The sequence below is a fragment of the Balaenoptera acutorostrata genome, chromosome 8, assembly GCF_949987535.1.
Source record: "Balaenoptera acutorostrata chromosome 8, mBalAcu1.1, whole genome shotgun sequence".
NCBI classification, from domain to species: domain Eukaryota; kingdom Metazoa; phylum Chordata; class Mammalia; order Artiodactyla; family Balaenopteridae; genus Balaenoptera; species Balaenoptera acutorostrata.
The window spans coordinates 105697171-105714320 of NC_080071.1; the positions used below are offsets into that span (position 1 = coordinate 105697171).

Sequence of the window (17150 nt, forward strand, 5' to 3'; positions counted from 1 at the left end):
AAGAATATCTACCGATGACATATAAGTATCTGAAAAGATGCTCCATGTCACATGTCACCAGGGAAATGCAAATTAAAATAATGAGATGCTGTTAACTGCACACCTATTAGAATGGTGTAACTCTGGAACACTGACACCACCAAGTGCTGGTGAGGATGTGGGGCAACAGGAACTCTGCTTCATTGCCAGTGGGAATGCAAGATGGTACAGCCAATGGAAGACAGTTTGGTGGTTTCTTACAAAACTAAGTGTACTCTTACCATACTATCCAGCAACCTAGCTCCTTGGTATTTACTCAAAGGAGCTGAAAACTCATGTCCACACAAAAACCTGCACGCAGATGTTTATAGCGCTTCATTCATAATTGCCAAATATTAGAAGCAACCAAGATGTCCTCCAGCAGGTGAATGGATAACTAAACGATGGTACACTGAGACACTGGAATATTATACAACACTAAAAAGAAATGAACTATCAAGCCATGAAAAAAAAGAAGAAAAAAAAAAAAACTTAAGCCCATATTACTTAGTGAAAAAAGCCAATCTGAAAAGTCTACTGTATGAGTCCAACTATATGACATTCTAGAAAAAGCAAAACTATGGGACAGTAAAAAGATCAGTGGAGGCCAGGGGTTAATGGGAGGGAAAAATAAATTGGCACAGCATAGAGGATTTCCAGGGCACTGAAAATACTCCATGATACTATAATGATGGATACATGTTATTATACAGTTGTCTAAACTCACAGAATGTACAACTACAATAGTGAACCATAATGTAAACTATGGACTTTGGGTGATTACAATTTGTCAACGTAGGTTTGTCAATTGTAATAAATGTACCACTCTGATGGGGGTCGCTGATAATGGGGGAGGGGAACTTGCATTTTTGGGAGCTGGGGGTATATGGGAAATCCCTGTACCTTCCTTTTTATTTTGCTGTGAATCTAAACTGCTCTAAAAAATAGCCTTTAAAATAAATTAATAGTGACTCTATCTAGGAGGTGTTATTATAGCTTATTTTTACATTACTTTTCCTAGTTTTTCATCATAAAAAGTTTTACAAAAAACTTTTATTACTTTTATAATAGAAAAACGTTAAGGCTATTTAATTATAGCTTAAAACAGATTCATTATATACCATCTTATGTGGGTGGGATGGTGGCGAATGGGTGTGTGTGGGGGTGAAATTATTCTTATTTGAAATCAAGTACTTGGGATAACTCAATTTTTTATTATTCACCAAGCAATTAAAATCCTCACTTTGAACATACACAGGGGTTTTTTTTGACTAAGCATATAGAAACATCCTTTGGAAAGCTGAAATTTTGAAATGAAAATAAAAACGAAATCATACTTTTCCTGTAATTAATTTAAAAATACCATTTCACAATTTATTCCTCTGGAATCAAGTGGTTCTAACCAAAAGCTTGCTGATGACTCCCGAGATCCTAAAATGAAATAGTCTAGGTACAGAGGGATTTTCACAAATCCCCCGCTCTCTCAGACTCTCCCCATATCACCCCATCCATGTTCCTGCCTCTGTCCTCTGAACCAGACTCTACGAAAACCAAATGGAGGCTACAGATAGCAAGCCAGCATCCATCATAGAATAATGAGGATCGTAATGCAGATAAGATCACGGATGTTAAGCTGTGATGGTCATAACTTGTTAACTGTGTTGCTTTGGCATCTCTACATCCCTAAGCCTTGACTTCCTCATCTATAAAGTGGGGTAATTACACCCTTCAGAGAAGACTGCTGTGAGCATTAAATGTGCTTATCCATATAAAGCGACAGTTTGTACAAAGGGATGCCATCATGTCTGTCACGTTATTTGTGTTAAACCAATAACAGATAGTAGGAGTATTAGTAGTGTTTAGGATACATGGAGGACTTGGCATTCCTCCCCAGTGCTGGCATCCCACTTTCTCACCCAAAATAATGCTATTTCACTTTTTGATTCAACGGTTTACTGCCCAGGGAATGCAAGCTGGCTCCAAGTTTCCTGTTCTGCCATATTTCAGCTTCTCAAACTCTACTTGAAATTCTTTGAGTGCAGGGTCTGCACCTGTATCTTCATGGTCTCTTCTGATGTCTCCCCTCTGGCTCTGCACCAGACTCTGGGTTACGAACTGGGTCCTTAGGAGCTTTAGTGCTGAGTGAGGGAGCATGGCATATACAATTGGCGGGCCGTGACACTAATAGGTTGTGAGTTAAAATAGAAGGGAGCACCCAGTGCTATGGGAACAGTTTAAAGCTCAAACACTGTATATGACTATGGAAGTGAGGTGAGTTCTGACATAAATAAGCATGGAATCTTGAGTTACTGCTGACAAGAGACGCCCTGATCTGGTTGTCTCGGTCTGCAGCACCCAGACGCTCCACTCCAAGACACTATCTCCTCTCTCTCCAATCCATCCCAGCATTCATGATCTTCATTTCAATCCCTCTGATGTCTAGCTAATGTAGGGACTTAATCGATGCCATAAGCAGTGATGACATAGGTTACCTCTAAGAAAACACAGCTCCATGTTGCCATGAGATCTTAAGGAAACTGAGCCAATCAATAGGATGGGAAAAAAATATATTGTTGAAGTCTCACAGACCCGGGTTTCAACTCTGGTTTTGCTATTTACTAGCTGGGGGACTTGAGGCAACTTTCTTGACTTCTCCGAGTTTCAGTGTCCTATCTGTATAACAGAGCTAAGAGAAACCTACCCTAAAAGCCATTATGAGAATTACATAAATCATACCTGGAAATTAATAGTCACTCAATAACATTCCATTCCCTCATTCCATCATTAATCCAAAGACATTACTGCAGTGGTAAAGATTTGAAGCATGATGTAAAGATGGTATCAAGAACATGGTACAAAGGAAATCTGTTTGAGCCTGGGGTTCAGTATCCCTCACATCGCATTGAGCAGGCATTCCTCCAAGCCTTCATCACTTTCCATATTCTTAAAATAGCCCCACAACTGCCCTCCCAGATCCAACTTTTGCAGCCTCCCTCTGACCCATTCTGTCATGTTCACATCACCTTTGCTAAAGCCCTTCAGGAAACTCAATGCATTAAGAATTCAATTCAATCTGTCTCTGTCCTCCTTCCACACCTCATCCTCTACTTCTCTCCCCAACCCTCATCCCACCCCAAGCATGCTGTATTTTCAGTGTGTATCTATGTGTCTGTCATACTCATATACCTAAGTGTGTATGGGGGGCGGCGGTTAGGACAACATGTACAGAGCACACACCTTGAGCCCTGTAACTCTCTAAATGTTTTTTGTGCATGAACTTATTCAATCCTATCAATCACTTACCATAATAGGGAAGAATAAATCTGACTCCCTATTAGATCTGTTTCTTTTACCTTTGCATTCTATTGCTTTTGTTTTAAAAATGTTGCCTACAGGCTGAAATAAACAGGATAGCCCATTTTCAAGACTCTGACCTTCAATGGTGTAACACTTTCTCATTCATATAAAGATAAAAAGTTGCAGAATAGAGAATAGCATTTGTCTTGTTGGAGGTTTACAGGAACATCATGACCTGACCTATGCGGACAGCTGCAAGAACAAAGGATTCAAACACCAAGAAGTTTTCAACAACCAACCACGCCCCTCCCACGCCTGGGCTTTAAAAATGCTTTGCTGAAACCCTGAGGGGAGTTTGGGAGTTGAGGGCACGAGCCACCCGTTCTCCTTGCATGGCCCTGCAATAAACTTTTCTCTGCTCCCCACTCTTGATGTTTCAGTTTGTTTGGCCTCACTGTGCGTTGAGCACATGAACTTACGTTCGGTAACACTATGAGGAATGCGCTGTTTTTATTATTGCTATTTTACAAATAAGGACACTATGGCAAAAGGAGTACACAGTTTGCAAATGGCTGAGCCGGGAATCCAACCCATCGCATGGGACTTAGCCAAGTTTTGAGTGTGCTGAACACCTTCCCAAGTGCCACTCCTCTCTGGTTGGTCCTCTAACACCCAGCTCATCAGTCTAGTGCTGGGCCCTTTCCCTAACAGCTTCCTCCCATGAGTTAGTCTCCCACTAAGCACCCTGCCACTCCCTCAATAATTCACCTCCCAACCAGCTTTTGATACTTGGTCGGTTTCCAGCTCTCCAGCAGGACAGTGCATCCCTTGAGAAGAGGGTTTCAATGTGTATTAATCTCCTCATTAATTCAGAGCTGAGCACTTCCTGTGAAATGACTTAGTGACCTAGTGCAGTACCTGTGTCTGAGGGCGATGCTGCCAATGGTCCCCTGACTTCCTCTCCCATGACCCCCCCACCCCACACCCTACAAGAGCCAGGTTGCCTATCCACACTCAAAGAATTCATTTCTCTGGAGGCATGCACTCAGCCACTGGGGACACGATTCCTGAGTTATTCACAGATGCTCATGAGAGCAGAGAAGAGAGGCTCTCTTTAGAGAGCTCAGAAGGGTGGCAGCTTTCCTCCTAACACCACTGAAGGCCAGTGAGAGAAACACTTTGCCAATCTAAGAGAACTCAGACAAATACCCTGGACCTTTGCAATATTAATTAAGTCACATGCAAAATTCATCAGCCATTTCACAGATGGAGAAACAGTGTAAAAAATGTGTTTAACAAGGATTAAAGTTTTCCCCCACTGAATACTCCGTAATTCCCCCAGACACAGGAGCTATTTGAAGTACTCAGATTCCAAACTTGGCTACAGCAGATTTTAAATGATGGCAATAAGGTACCACATTTTTATAGCATCGCTCTTAAGAAAAACAATTCTATCATATGCTGGGTTTTCCTCATTAGATATTATCATAACCCCTTTGTCCTGATCCTCTCCTTGGGTACTTAATTTGCAGCATGGGGTCTGGTTATGGAGATCCACATCTTCAGTAACGTTTTACATGCATCTTGAAACAAGATTCTCTTTAACAATATGAAAAAGAAACAGGAAAAAAAATGAAGAAAGTGTTGCAAGGTGCATAAAGGTTAAAGAAGGATCCTATTGGCAAATGAAGAAGTGTGTGATCATCTCAGAATATAGTTTTAAGGGCACCAAGAAAATAACTGACAAAACTAAATATATCCTCTGCATTCTCTATCACAGCTTTTCTAAACCACTCGTACAGATTTCTTCCTTTGGATTAAGCATTCTCTAGGGGAAAAAGAAACTAATTAACATATTTTTGCCTAATTTAAAGTTCTTCTTAACAGTCTTGGAGGTCCATATTGTTCCCCATTTGTAAAAAGGAGAAGCTGAAGCTCGGGAAGATTATGTACCTTGCCCAAAGGTATACACACGATAATGAGTTTTTTGACACTGAAGCCCTAAATGTTTCCTCATGAGAAAATGGGGGGTTGGTGTGAAGATTACACGAGATGAGCACCTCGTGGACGGGGAGACTCTGCATGCCTCTGTCCAGGGAGAATCAGGCATGCCTGGGGAGTGTGTATGAGGAAGAAAATTCCCATTTAAGGAAAGATAATGTTGAATGGAAGCTTTCTTTTCCTTACAAGTTGATATTAATTTCCTTGTGGCCCCTGCTCTTTGCACTTTCTCTTATACTCACAGACCCAATTCAATCAGAGCAGTAGCTCTCAACTTCTTTAGGGTAGACATGCAATGCCCTCCCTGCCCTCATGACCTCCACTAAGCTCAAACCCCCTATCCTGGTCGATTTCCACCCGGACATTCTCGTATCTGAGCCTCTATGGAGCTCCCTCCACATGGCATGGTCGGTGGTCAGCACAGGTGCACAGCAGTGAACTCAGTAGAGGTCCCTGGTCTCAAGGGCTAAGCTGGAGACAGAACCACACGATTACACAGCCCTGGGGAGAGATGAGTACTGGTTGCTGGAGGAGCCCAAAGGAGGATGCCTAACCCCCCCAGGAGGACATAATGCATCGCCTAAGTCCTGAGGGATGCGCGGAGGTTAGGCAGGTAAGGTGTGCAGAAAGGGCGTTGCCAGCAGAGGGAAGGAGCCTCCCATTCCTGAAGATGAGATTTCAGATCCACAAGGAGTCTGACTTGCTGGACCAGCGATTCTAGAAGTGTGCTCTCTGCACCCTTGTTATCCCCAGGGAGCTGGTTAGAAGTACAGGATTTAGGACGTCACCACAGACCTAGAAATCAGAAACTCTGGGCTTGGAACCCAGCCGTCTGCATGTGGTCAAGCCCTCTAGGTGATTCTGATACTCAGTGAGGTTTGAGAACCTCTCTGGTAAAAGAAAGCCAGGTCAGTGGGGAGTCAGGAGGCTGGGGAGAGAGTCAGGGGTTTGTAATGGAGGATCCTGTTAACAATAAAATAAGGAGTTTTAACAGGACACTGAGATGAATGGAGAAATAACTGTCAAGGTATTTAAAGTAGGGAAAGTGCATGGCCAGTTTGGGTTTTGAGAAAATAACTCTGGATTTTAGAAAGTTCTTCCGTATTATTTATTTGGTCAGTGCACATTCCAATCCTGGCTACCCAAACCTCTCCCTCTCAGTGGAATTACCTGATTTTGTTGTCTCCTGCCAAGGTGACAAAGCCCTAATGTGGTCTTTTGGGTGTTCTTTTTTTCCTTTTTCCTGCCCTTAATACATGGTGACCACTCATCAGAGTTCCTTTTTTTTTTTTTTTTTTTTCCCAAACATATAATGCCAGCCAGAACACAGCTGTTACATATTCGCTTCCTGGAGCGGACCATTTCTCCCTCTTTCTCAAAATCGATTTTTAGAATCTCATTATAATGAACTCAATCTGTGGTTTGATAAGATGGTCATACATTGGCAGATTGCACTAGAATATTGAGGTTAGGTAGATTGTAAACCCAAGGAGTCTTCAGGATAAGGGCAGGTCCTCCAGCTCACAAACCTCTCCCTTTAGATCAAGATAAATCCAGCACACATTCCCTCCATCCCAGCAGTACTGAGAAATGTCAGTACTTGGCTGACTTCCCACTGGGCCCATAATTGCTGACCCAGCTGTCACGGCTTCTCGTCTGAGAAAGACAGAGTTCTGGAGGCATATTCTGGCATATTTGATGGATGTTGGTAGCTTGTCAACAAACTAGCTAAAAAAAAGGGCTCCACTGAATAAAAGACTCCGAGCTTGAATCCCCAAGTGAGCTGAAAAAGGCTCTCGTGTGTGTTCGTGACATGAAGTCTGTTTTCTCACAGGAAGGAAAGCTGGAGCTCTAAGTTGACAAGAGAAACCATCGATTCATCTTGAGAAAATCAGTGCCTTTCACTCTGGGGCTGTTTGCAGTAAACATGATTTTCTATACAATTACAGTGCAAAGCTTATTTCATGATACATTATATAAGAAAAGTGATTATTATTCAGACCATACACTTGCACTGAACACTTGAGGGCTTTGATTAGCAGTCCACAGACCACAGAGGTTTCCACAGTCAACTCAAATTTACAGAGATCCTTCACCAGCTCTGTGACTTTTCCAGGCCTTATCAGAGGCCCATGATAACCTCAGATGAACTGTGAAAACAATGTAAGTTTCCAAACTAACTATGACAGCTCCTAAGAATAGCTTTTCTTACAGAATTTCTGATGTGTCTGTGCATGAGAGCAGTTTGGAAAAACAGAATAGGTCTTAAGAAGACAACATCAAGAACAGTCGTAGTACAAAAAACAAAATCTAAACTCTAAATTCTAATCCTAACTTCAGCAGATAGACTTTTTGCTCTGACAGTCACATTTGCCTTCTTAAAACGTCTAGGTTTTTGGGCGATCTTATACTTGTAGACACCTCCTGTAATAGGGAAGGATAAATCTGACTCCATATTGGATCTGTTTCTTTTACTTTAAACTTTGTATTCTATTGCTTTTGCTACAAATGAATCACTAAAGAGATGTTACCGATAGCTTAAAGTATACATGATGGCCCATGCCCGGGAACCCTGCCTCCTGTGTCTGAGCTGAAGCTAAAATACATGTACTTAAGCTCACAGGAAACATTCTGACCAGGCCCACTTGTGAATGGCTGCAGGAAGGAAGAAATTAACCCAGTCCCTCTGGAGTCTGGCTGCAACTAGGAAATATTTGCAACAACTTACTGCCTTTTTGCTTTACCTCCTCACCTCCCCCTCTTAAAGAAACTAGCATCCAAACCTGGGCAAGATGGTTCTTTGGGACACCAGTCCACCATCTTCTTGGTCTGTTGTCTTTCCGAATAAAGTTGCTATTCCTTGTCCCAACACCTCACCTCTCGATTTATTGGCCTGTCCTGCAGTGAGCAGTACAAGTTTGGACTCAGTAACACTCTGAGCACACCTGAAATGTGCAGTTCCACCGAGCTCTTCACTAACTACAAGACTAAGCCAAATGAATGCATTTATTTTAGGGAACTTCCGAAGTAGTAGAAATCTTTCCATTTGTTTATTCTCAAGTGCATTGGCAGTTATTGGGTATATTCTATACTCTTTTTGGTCACCGTGCTGAACTGTGAGATGCAAAATCATCGCGACATGGGCTGTCCCATTCAGGGACTCAGACCCAATAACACTGAAAAGGCCAATGAATCTCTCTGCTGGTATAGGATGAAATAAAGGGAAGTGTAATTATACCTACAACTTATTACCCAAAGAGGGGGCTTGGGAGAGTGAAAAGGGGCGCAGATAACAAAACTGAGATGACAAGCATGGACTAAAATAATATATAGCAGGCGGGGACGTATGGTCACCCCAAGGTGCAGACAGGTTAACAGAAGTCTTCAGCGGGGGGGTGGTAATGTCTCATAAATCCTGTTCACAAGTTCACAGAAGGAATGATCAAGGCAAAGACTGCTGCGGAGCAGCTTACCCTTGTGAAAAGAGCATAATTCAATTACAAACTGCTCCTTTGCTTCACACGATCCTCAGTGATCTTCAGCCACAACACACTATAATAGGGAAGAACAAATCTGACTCCATATTACATCTATCTCTTTCATTTTAACCCTTTTATTCTATTGCTTTCGCTTCAAGTTAAGAATGTCATCTACAGCCTGAAATATACAGGATAGCCCATTCTCAAGGCTCTGACCTTTAAGGGTGTAAAACTTTTCCATTTATGTAGAGATAAAAGTTACAGGAGCATTGTGACCTGACCTGCATGGACGGCTGCAAGAACAAAGGATTCTGCATCAAGAAGTTTGCACCAACCAACCACACCCCTCCCTCACCTTGCCTTTAAAGATACTCTGCTGAAACCCTTTGGGCAGTTTGGGGTTTCTGAGGGGCATGAGCCACTTGTTCTCCTTGCATGGCCCTGCAATAAACTTTTCTCTGCTCCAAACCCTGACGTTTCAGTATTATTTGGACCCACTGTGCATTGAGCACACCAACTTGGGTTCAGTAACAACACAATTGCTCCCTGAAAGTGTCCCCATAATGAGACATTTAACTAAGTGTCAAAATGGGAGGAGAGCTACCATTGCCCCTCTGCCCCCAACTCTTTGTTATTTTGTCTAAAATAAAAGATTTATCATGTTTTTACATTTAGGGGAAATTGAATGCTCTTTGTTAATGATTCTATCTGGGCAAAATCTACAGAACTTAGTGCCAGGAGGCCAGTGGGAGAATCACAGTAAATCACTCCAGTGACAATTTCAACAGTCAGTAAACATAAAACAAACTGTAGGAGGCAAGCCCTTGGCATTTGTGTGGGAACCCACTGCTGCATTAAGTGGTTGATCTAAGTATTAGGTCATTTTTCCTTTTATGTTTTCCTTTAAAATGATCACTGTTAGCATATGGGTCATGGGACTCAGAGGGATATAGTTGGTCAAATCACACCCTGGGCAGCAGGACATTAATTCATCAGGAAACTTGTTAGCTGTGGGTTTTCCCTTCATTTGCTAGCCTTACAAAAGACTTGGTTTCTTCAACCTCCACTACAAGCATTTACTTGTCTGCTTTTCGAAGCTACTAAAAATCCTTGAGTTCCAAAAGAGCAGAGGTTGTGTTACTTATTTCTCTGTCTCCAAAGCTGAGCAGAGGTGGGGGGGTTACTGAGTAATGTTTATTGTCTGTGGAAGGGATTTTAAGACTCTGAATCAATCAGTGAAGCTGTTTAAGATAGATCAGAAAAGTTGACTTAAGGTAGCATACTGCAGTGTTTTTTATTTAACATGTTTTTATTACATGTATATGTGTATTTGTCTCTTCACAGAAGAGATTGTTCAGTGATTCCTAGATGAACTAAGAGAAAGAAGAGTAGGCAGATCTCATTCTTTTTAATTAACTTATTTTTATGAAATTTTCTGGGTCATCATTTCCTCATCTATAGAATGAAAGAGTTGCAATGAATGATAAAATGCTCTGATTTCCAAAGTGGGATTCAAGGCTTCCACAGGGGCCTCCAAGCCCCCAGGTCTGACTGCTGCCACCCCATACCTCCTCTTCCCCAGGGTTTGCATGCTATAAACTCAGCCTTGAGTTTCCCTGTGATACGGCCATATGGGTCTTAGCATGCCAAGGATGAAATATACGACTCTGTGGTCTCTACCATGTGTGATAAATGGCCCCAGATGATGAGACCAACAATAAAGAGGGCAGCTGAAGCTGGAATGACAAAGAGATTTACGTGGGGAAAGAGAATATGACTTCAACTCTGAGCCTGATGAATTTTAGATGACACAACTTGGCAATAATTAACCAAATAGGAGCCAGTCTGTTTTGTGTGGAAAGAAGGTAACTGGAGATAGAAAATGATGGCTGTAATTTTTAATGAGGGAAGCCTGACAGATCATTATACCTTATCAGAATTTATATAATGCTTTTAAAATTGATTAGTGTTCCTTGTTTAAAAGAAATTCAAAAGAAGACCCCGGACAGAAGACCACATAGCCTGAAGTCTCCAGATGGCCTGATGAAGGTGTTGGAACCTTTAGAAACCTGGTATGTAAAAATGTTTACCCCCTTCCTTTGAGGTACAGGTGGCTGTGTGGTCCTGAATAGGAGGGAAAGGTAAAATAGGGAGAAGTTTGGTAACCAGCTTAATTATCAGACGAAGGTAATGATGAACACAGCTAACACTCTGTGAACGCTTCTCACATGCCAAGCACTATTTTAAGTAATTTGCGTATATGAAATGATCACTATTATTACCATTCCCTTCATCAAAAAAAGAAACTGTGTCCACAGAGGACCCAAGATTGTCCGAGATTATACAATCAGTGGGTGATAAAGCTAAGTCTGTATCTCTGGTGGTTTGAGTGTAGAACCCATCTGTTTAATATTACCACAGCATACTGCCTTTAAACGCGTTTACGTGACACTGAAAATCCTTAAGATTAGCAATCACAGGCATGAAAATGGCAGTGTTGCCTAAGATGAACTGACTCTCAGAGTTCGAAGAGGATTTTGCAACAAGAGTTTTAAATTTTGGCTCCATATAACACTTACCTAGGAACAGAAAAAGAAATGCTTATGCTGGGGCCCTTACAGTGATTATGATTTAGATGGAGTATGGTCAGAGTATGTATTTACAAATATATGTCCCCCAGGTGATTCTTATGTACAGTTAGGCTTCAGAACACAAGTGAAAAATCAAAGAGTATTAGCCCAGGAACTCCTGGACTGGGCAACAGCTAAACTTTGTCCCTTGACATCTTAACTACATAGGCTCAGGAACTGTAGGTTGCTCACTTTGGTCTTGTGAATAAAAAATATTATGGTTATTAGAAAATTGAATATGATGCTTTCCCTCTAATAAAAGTTCCCCATGTCATATGACTAAATACTTCCAGACATATAGTGGAAAGCCCAAGGAGATAGGGACAGTACAGACTGTGTCACTTTGGGGAAGTTGTTCATTCAACATTTCAATTGATTTAATTGAAACGGGCCTTGTTCTGTGCTGAGAGCTGGGTATCTAAGTAGGTATGGTCCTTAACCTTGTGGAGCTCATAAACCGGTAGGTGAGACAGGTAATTCACAATGAAGTGCACATGTAAACAGCTATTAGATATCTGTTTATCTGTCCATCTAATGTCTCTCTCCTTCTCTCTTTCTACATAGAGATAGAGATAGATATTTTATAGATAGATGATAGACAGACAGATAGATAGTGATTGCTATACACTGAATGTTTGTATTCACCCAAAATTCATAAATAACATGTTGAAACCTAATCCCCAATGAGATGGTATTTGGAGGAGGGATCTTTGGGGGGTGCTAGGTCATGAGGGTGGAACCCTCATGAATGAGTTAGTGGCCTTATCAAAGAGGCCCCAGAGAGCTCCCTTGCCCCTTCTACCAGGTTAGGACTTAGTGAGAAATGAACATCTATGAACCAAGAAGTGAGCCCTCACCAGACACATCAATTGCTGTGCCTTGATCTTGGATTTTCCAACCTCCAGAACTGTGAGAAATGGATTTATCTTGTTTATAAGCCACTCAGTCTATGGTGTTCTATTAGAACAGCTCAAACAGATGCTTTGAAAGAAAAGAATGGTATGTCTTAAGATAGAAAAATAAGAGTAACCTTATTTAAATTGGGACTCAATGGGCATCTGTCTGAGAAGATGATAATAAAGCTGAGGCTTATTAAGAGATGAGCTGAAGAAGTCAGAGGGAGGGAGGAGCATTCCAGCTAGAAGGTCCTGAGATAGGTGAGAACATGGCATCGCAGAGGGCAGGACAGAGGCCAGTAGTGTCTGAGCCCAGAGAAGAAAGGATATTGCTGGACAGTAAGGCCAGTGAAGTGGGCAGAGGCCAGGTCCTCCAGTCCTGTTCTTTCTTCACAGGACTTTGTTCCTAAGTGCAGGCAGAAGGCATCAAAAGGTTTCCAGCAGGAAGTGGTTCAGCTCTGTATTTCATGATGATCCTGCAGGCTGTCGCAGAGATAATGGACTAAAAGAAAAGAGGAGTGAAAGTAGGTTGCTAAGTTTAAAATTCAGATGATAGATGATGTAAATGAACTAAGCTAGTGACTGTGATGATGAAAAGAAATGGAAGTATTTGGGATGATTTTTGGATGTAATACTGATAGAACTTGCTGTTGAATTTACTGTGGGAAGTAAGGGAAAGGAAAGATTTCAAGAAAGATTCTCAGGTCTGGTTTGGGCAACTGGTGTATTTATTGAGATGAGAAAGACCACAAGAAGATGCTGAGTGTAGTCAGAGTTGATTAAGAGTTCCCTTTGGGATGTGTTCAATTTGAGCTGTTTATGACATGAGCAAATTGAGACATCCATCAGGCAAATGAATACATATTTTTAGAGCTCAGAAGAAATATTTGGCTCAGGATGCAAATTGCCTTCTAAAGTCACTTCACCTTTATAAAGTTCAGTTTTCTTTTCTATATACCTAGGAGTAGTAATTCCTATCTTAAAAGATTGTTGTGAGCTTTGGCGTGTGTGTTGCACCGCACTGTGTGTCGTAACTGACAGTGGGGGACGCGGTGTTGATGGTGATGCTGGTGGCATTTCTAATGGCAATTGCTAATTTAATGATGAATAACTGACACCAATAGGGAAGATACTGGCTCTCCCTCCCAGGAAGAGTAGCCATGAATTACAACTAAGAATGATTCTCCTCATTTTCTCATCTCTTCTTCTATCACAGTCTCTATCAAAGATGATTTATTTAAGACAATTCTATATTGACATCTTCATTTCATGTGTGCATCTTTATATCACCAACTCAACAATGTAGCAGGACCTATGTCCTTTATTTGCTTGGTTCACCGGCATGAATGTGTTTGACCAAAGACTAATCAATCTGAAAACTGATCAGAGAGAGAAAACACTCACGGAAAACTTAAAAACCAGATGCCCTCGTTGACAATAGAGGTGACACAGGTGGGAAAATGGTAATGTAGGGAGTATTCGCTAATTCTTAGGAGAATATAACATAGCAAGCTAGGCTGTCAGGTATCCATCCATACATGGGAGACGAGGCATAGCCAGAATGAACTTGACAGACAGCAAGAGGGCATAACTTGTTCAAAATAACTATCTATAAAGATGCGACAATTATCTTCTTGGTTTACCACGGAATTATTGATATTTACTTCATGGAATTAGTAGTAATCATAATAGGGGAAGACCTCATGTGTTTGAGTCTTTGTAGAATGCAGAGGCAGGTCACATCAAATCCTACTCTTGAGCAGAGACAGAGAATCTGAAAATGGCAGGAAATTGAGATCCCAAAGATTATGACAACAGAAGTGAAAGCAACAGCAAACAGAGATCTGAATCTGAGACGAGACGGCCCTTGCCTGGTAGAGAATATGATTAATGTTTCCCAAAAAGACCACTTATACTGGCAATACAGGAATGTCCTCTATGGATCTACACCTACATTAATACTAGCCGTCACTTACTAAGCACAAACTCTTTGCTAGATACTCTGCTCTAGGCTTGATACATCAAAACTCAAAAATGACATAGTCGACTTTAAAATAATTACCACTCTCATTTATAGACGAGAAACAGAGGCTCAGAGAAGTCAAGAGTGTTTGCAGGAAGGTTCATCTTTTTAAGAGCAGACCATTTGTTCAAGTGTTCATATCTGAACACACAAAAGAAATCTGTTTCTCTGAGCATCATTGTGACCATGGCAAAAAGATGGCCCTGGGGATGTGGAAGCAAAAGGAACCTTGGTAAAGTGGAACAGTCACCCTGACATTTACAAAAGGGAATGAAGGCAATCAAAGAGAAAAGATTTAAAAAACATAAATACTTAGGGAAAATGCAAACACGCTTTTACTTCTAGAGATTTTAAAACGGAATATACCAGAATGGGTTTAGGAGGCTTCAAACACCTTCAGTTTAGGAATTACAACCATGATATTCTCAATTATTTGATGAGAAAAAATGTGAGGTAATAAAGAAACCATATATAAGGAAGATTCTCATAAGCTAAAAATTTTCATTACCTATAAAATACATAGAAGAGAAAAGAGGACTCATTAAAAAGAGTATATAGGGCTTCCCTGGTGGCGCAGTGGTTGAGAATCTGCCTGCCAACGCAGGGGACACGGGTTCGAGCCCTGGTCTGGGAAGATCCCACATGCCACGGAGCAACTAGGCCCATGAGCCATAATTACTGAGCCTGCGCGTCTGGAGCCTGTGCTCCGCAACGAGAGAGGCCACGATAGTGAGAGGCCTGCGCACCGCGATGAAGAGTGGCCCCCGCTCACCGCAACTGGAGAAAGCCCTCACACAGAAACGAGGACCCAACACAGCCAAAAATAAATTAATTAATTAATTATTTTTTAAAAAGAGTATATAACTGATGAATTGGGAGATTGGGATTGACATATATACACTAATATGTATAAAATGGATAACTAATAAGAACCTGTTGTATAAAAAAATAAATAAGATAAATTTTTTTTAAAAAAAGAGTATATAATTTTTTTTTAAATTACAATAAAAACTTTCGGAAATGAGTAAGGATGGTTAGGCTCTTGAGCCAAAACATCAAATATCCGGGGAGCATACAGCAGATGTCAGACACTGATCTAGGTCTCAGGTAGCAGAGTTAGGACATGATTCTGTCATGTTCTATAAAGAGACTAGTTATTAGGCAAGGAAGCACCAGGTAATTTTAATTTAACAAGATGGGACCTAGAATTGAAGCTCATAAAATGAGGTCACATGACAGGGTCTGGGAGTCAGAGACCCGGTGACATTTGATCTGGGTGGTGAATGGCCATCAGGAGTCATCCCAGTGAAGGGGAATGAGGATATTTCAGAAAAAAGCAGCAGCTTGATCCAGCGAACCCACTTCTAGGTGTATATCTGGAGAAAACTATAATTCAAAAAGATGCATGTACCCCAATGTTCATTGCAGCACTATTTACAATAGCCAAGACACGGGAGTCAAATAGGAAGAGACAGATGTCAAAAAAAAAGTACACAATTAACTTATGAAATGCAATCATAAAGAATGTTCCAAAGGAAAAATACAGGACTTAAAGAAGTCAGGAAAAAGGTCTTATTTTCCTTAAAGCCCCAGAGCTTTGTATGATTCGTAGTATATCTCAAGTGCTAAATGAATGTTGTTAACTAAATAAATAAATGATTGAATTAATGATTTCCAAAATGGTAGAACTTTGTCTCCAGAAATTATCAAACTATTAGATTTCTACCAGTCTTTAGCAACACACTCAAATGGAACTTTGAGAAAAAGATTTATGAGACAAAAGAAAAAAATCAGTTCCCTAGAAACTACAGTGGGTGTATTAATGGCAAGTAATTCCAGAATAATAACATGGTGGTCTATGCTGAGACAGTGAGACTGAACTGATATATGTATCCATCCGTTCCACAGATATTTATTGAATACCTATTTGTGTCTAATGCATGCTGGCACTTAATAGGCAAGGTGCTTGCCCTCATGGCACTTACATTCTAGTGCAGGGACTGAGAGAGACAAACAACCAACAAGTCAGCCAGAACAAACAAACCAGCTTCTGGTTTGTGGCAGGCACCCGGAAGAAAATAAAAGTGAGTCATATAACTGTGGGTTAACTGTTGGTGCACAGGAATCAGTGCAGGTGACTTTGAAGGCTGATCCGAGCAGATTTCTCTAAGAGGTGATATTAGAATTGAGAATCACACTGACTGATGGAGATGACCATGTAAATCCTGGGAAAAACTCTTCTGTGCCTAGGAAACAGGAAAAACCTGGCATATGTCAGCAATAGGAAGAAAGCCTGCATGGACAGAAAAAAGTAAAAGGAAGTTAAAGAGGTAGGCAGGGTACACTCAAGGGATTTTACTTGCCAGTAAGAGCTTCAATTTTAAATGAAGTAGGCAGTGGAATGATATGATTTTCTTTCTTATTTATAAAGATTGCTTTGACTACGCTGGCATGAAAAACAGGTTTGTGGAGATCCTGGCATGACCAGGATGGACTCTATTTAAATACTCTAGGTGAGGACTGACAGGTGCAGTTACTCAGGGAAGCAGGACCAGTGCATGGATTTAGAATGTGTTTTGAAAGAAGGAACCAGGAGGGCTGCTATGAACCACAGATGCATAGCGAGGAGTAGAGATTCTGGGGAAGGAGAAATCGAGGCTGCTTCCTAGGTTTCTATTCTAGCAAACGGCTGAATCACGCCATTTATTGAGACGGAAGATGTGAAAGAGCAAGTTGTTGAGAGAATGGTAACCCAGGGTTCTATTTATGCTGTAATAAACTTGAGATACTTATTAGACTTCCAAGT

The 17150-nt window shown here is 41.1% G+C and overlaps 1 protein-coding gene across 2 annotated transcripts in view; it reads right to left on the reverse strand.

Moving 5' to 3' along the window:
• The window catches only part of CNTNAP5 (contactin associated protein family member 5), an 881311-nt gene that overhangs the window by 469505 nt on the left and 394656 nt on the right, over positions 1–17150 (reverse strand). The gene's annotated exons all lie outside the window — the stretch shown is intronic.